Raw genomic sequence first — 4,101 nt, 5'->3', positions numbered from 1 at the left:
GGTTGTAGCCAGTGAGGGACATGGCCAATTTACCCACTTTCATAAACACTTGAGCTCGGGACCAGCTCTCCTGCTTGCTATAAGTGATGAGAGATAAGGGAGGCGAGGAGGCCAACTTTTCCTTGTCTCTGCCAACAGCACTACACAGCCGACAAGAGTCAGAGTCAGCTCATCCTCAGTCCCATGTCCAGGGCTATCTCTGTTGTGCTACTCTTAGTAACTTTGTACTGAGTTAAAAAGCCTTCTCTTCTAAGTGCTGCAGGAGGTGAGATGCAGGGACAGTTCTCCTGCTCTCATGACCCCAGGGCCAGCTCTCCCACCTGCTGAAGCGGAAAAGGGGTGAGAGTCAGGGAAGAATCTCTCCCTCATCCATGACACCACATGGGAGAGGAGTTGCGGAGACAGCCCTCATACACTAATAGCCTCATAGATAGCTCACTTGCAACTCCCCTAATGTGTCCAATGCAAGGGACCACTCTCCGAAGTACTGTAGCTAACTAGTAGATGGGTCAGCTCTCCTACTTTTATGTTGCCAGGGCTAGTTCTTCCTAGACGCCCAGATGAGGGATGAGGCCAGTTCTTGACAGAACTCATACATCAACATACCCTTCCCTGGGCAGCAGCCCAGACAAGGGGCTTCCACCTAGACTTTGGTAGCAACAGACTATTGCTGCTATAGGGCCATGGACCCAGATGTGGCTCCCAGGAGTAGTATAGGCCAGGATCCCACCATGGTCCCAGATTGCATCACCAGCTACTCACATCAGGCTGTTCCTTACTACCCTTGAGTCTCTACTTCTGTCTCTTCACTGTGCCCACATCCTTCCTTCATTCCTTTTCTTCCATTTCTCCACTACTTATTTGCTCCTCTTTGTGGCACCCAGAGTCTCTGAGTCCATCTCAGGCATGAACTGCCCCCGCTCCCATTGTTCTTGTGGTCATCTCAGGCAAACTTCTTGTCTGGACTCCATTGCACTGGTCTGGTTGTTATCTAGGGCTCACTCATTACTCAGGTTGCCAGAGTTTTCTACTTTGGGCTCATTCCTGTCCTGTCCAGGGCTGCGGTTCCAGGTGGAGTTCTTCTAGTCTTTGGCTTGCTCCCTAACCTGACAGTCCATCTTGGCCTGTGGTCTGGTAGTTATCTCAGGCTTGGTTTTTTTTTTTTTTTTCAGGAGATGTTAAGCTTCCCTCTATTTACAGGTCAGAACACTGAGGGTAGACATAACCTCTCTCTTCTCTGCCACCTACTGACACATGTGATACAGCAGCCATACCTGCAATGCCTCTAAGAGCAAGCTCTTACAGAATTTTCATGAAATCAATGCCCTCTACTTCTTGTTTCTGATAGCTTCTTTCTTGTAGACACAATAAATCCAATCTCATAAATAAGCCACTCCTCTGATCATGACACTAATCCATTCACATGGGACAGTCCTTATGAGCTCATTGATGTCACTAGGCTTCATATGCATGAACTTGGAAAGACACATTCAAACAGTAACCTCTGACTGTGTCCTTAAATCTACATCTGGATTTTGTCTAAAGGAAAGTGTGCTCCATAGAGATGACACTTATGTTCCAGCTGTCATGCCTCACCTGGCAGGTGGTATTCTATGAGGAAACTTTTCTAATTTTTTCCCCTAAGCCCAATAGTTTCCAGCTGAATCCAAGTGAAGACTAGCAGATAAGAGCCTCGTGGCTGGAACCTGTGAATGCTAGCCTTCTGGTACAGAGAAGTACAAAAGAGAACAGTGGTATAGGGGAGAGTCTCTCATACTTTACTGAGAAAGGCTGTATATCTAAGACGTCATACTTCCATCTAAGAAGACAGGAATGAAATAAAAATAAGAGATTATCTTCAAAATAAAAGTGTGTTCTCTGGAGCCTGGTAAGTAAACACATTTCCTTTCAAAAGGGGAAGTTCAAAGTATTTTATTATAATCACAAAAGAACTTTCCATGTCACTAAATTGTCGTTTCTCAAACTGGGCATTTTTATGCTCAAATCTTCTTCTCAGCTTTCCATTTTGCTGCCTTGCTTCACCCAGCCCATGCTATTATTTGCAGAAAATCTTTTCCATCCTGAGTAAATCACTTCTGCTCCACCGTATTGCTGTTCCTATGAAACTAGGGACTGAGCAAACACTGGAATGATAATAACCACTCGTTGAAGGAAATACCTGGAGTGTTCCATAATTGGTTTTCTTGATAAAAAGAAAAAAAAAAGTTTCATCAATTTCTCCCTCTCTTTGACTGTAAGTCACAGAACATATTTTTAGTTAACCACAACACAATACTTGTTGGCTTAGGTATTTTCAGAAGTTCTCTACCAGTCTGCTTTGCAGACAATCTATTTTATCACTAATTAAAGCATTCCAACTTTCACCAGGCTGTCCCTAGGTACCCTTGGTTGGCTGGTTGGTTGTGGTGAGTGAGTAGATATTTTAGATTTGTTTCATTTGCCTTTCATGGAATAGCAATATCACATATTTTGGTATGAACACCTGTTCTTACTAGCCTTAGAAGATAAAAATGGTTTCAAAATTACCCTGGGATACCCCAATCCTGTCTAGCCTAGATACTCCACAGATTCCAGATGTTGGACTCAATTTCCTTAGGTTAAAGAATCAGCACAATGATTCTTTCTAAGTGCATTGCTGACAAAAGTATCACATAATTTTAGAGGCTAGCGTTGTAGTGGCTATGACTGATGGAAGTCTATAAAATGAACTCACTTTACAGGACAACATTTTAGTATCTCCTAAAGAAATAAAAAAGAGGAAACTACAGTATTTGAGAGAAATTCTGTGGAATCAGCACAAAATACATCAGAGCAGAGTGATGCAGCCACTTGAGGAAGAACTCAGCATAATCTGTAAAATAACAATAACAACTGCAATCATATAATCAGAAAATCACCAAAGTTTCAATAAAGAACTACCATGGATTAAGTATTTTATATGATTATTGTATTTCATTGTAACAAAACCTTATGAAAATATGTTATTTTGGTTCCATTTAACTAATAAAAAAGATTTGGGATCATCAAATAACAGTTAATTAAGTAATTTACGAAGAGAGCTACAATGTTCCAATGCTCAAAACCACAGTACTATGGGTGTTTGAAGAGGAAGAACAGGCAATGCACACAAACAGACACAAATAAGGTAGCATAGCCCAACAATTAACAAGCACTCTTCCAGGAAGATGGCTCTCTGGCATGAGTATGGAAAATGGAAGCTTCCTTATGCAGAAGCTATATCAAGGTACTGCCATGAGCTAAGACTCCTTTCTTTAATTCCTTGCCTATTAGAAAATTTTGTAACTTGGCTTATTCTGAGCTTTCCCATGAGGAAAACATCAGAGGACATGATCTCCTCTGATGCATGATGTTTTGATTGTAGTGATATTTTAATTATCTTTGTCGGGCTCTTTATGATTTGTTTGTGTGAGTTAATTTCCCTAGAAGAATTCAGAAATGGAGGGGCTAAAGTGATGATGCCTTAGAAGATAATAGCACTTGCTCTTGCAGAGGAGCGAGGTTTGGCGTCTGAATTCACATATTGAGTAACAACCATCTTAAGTTCCAGTTCCAGAGAATCTGAGGACTCACCTAACTTCTGCATGCACATGATATATATACAGAAAGCAAACACTCATATACATAAAATAAATATTTAGATAAAAAATTCATAAGCATGGCCAACAAGTTTGTATTTCAGGACAGGTGAAGTGGATGTCCATTGCTTTTCATTTTACTATATTAGAGACAAAGTCTACCTAACTTGCTTAAGGCACATGTTTTGAGTGAAAGTTTCTATACATTTAGACATCTAACCTTCCTGGTCCCAGCCTGTACTTTCACCATGGTGGATGTATCAAAGTATTCAAATAACTCAGAAAAAAAATATTAGCCAAGAAGTGTACACACACACACACACACACACACACACACACTTCAAATGGAACCAATCAGAACTTTTCCCAAGCAGTCTTTGAGGTAAGAGATAGTACATTTATTGCCTCCCCTAATATGGAGCAATGTGACTTTTGAGCTATGGGCAACCACTGTCTCTGTATTGTAGCCACAGCCCATAGGAAT

General features: G+C 41.2%; 1 non-coding gene across 1 annotated transcript; it reads right to left on the bottom strand.

Annotated features, from left to right (window-relative positions):
• Window positions 1-1,169: 1,169 nt before the first annotated feature.
• On the bottom strand, window positions 1,170-1,296 carry LOC114621019. The gene has a single exon (XR_003711375.1). It is a non-coding gene; the product is annotated as a small nucleolar RNA SNORA17 (small nucleolar RNA).
• Window positions 1,297-4,101: the final 2,805 nt, after the last annotated feature.

Source organism: Grammomys surdaster, unplaced genomic scaffold (genome assembly GCF_004785775.1).
Source record: "Grammomys surdaster isolate TR1022 unplaced genomic scaffold, NIH_TR_1.0 170, whole genome shotgun sequence".
Taxonomy (NCBI): Eukaryota; Metazoa; Chordata; class Mammalia; order Rodentia; family Muridae; genus Grammomys; species Grammomys surdaster.
Note: the sequence above shows the minus strand (reverse complement) of the source record. Positions and strands in the feature narration are given on the sequence as shown.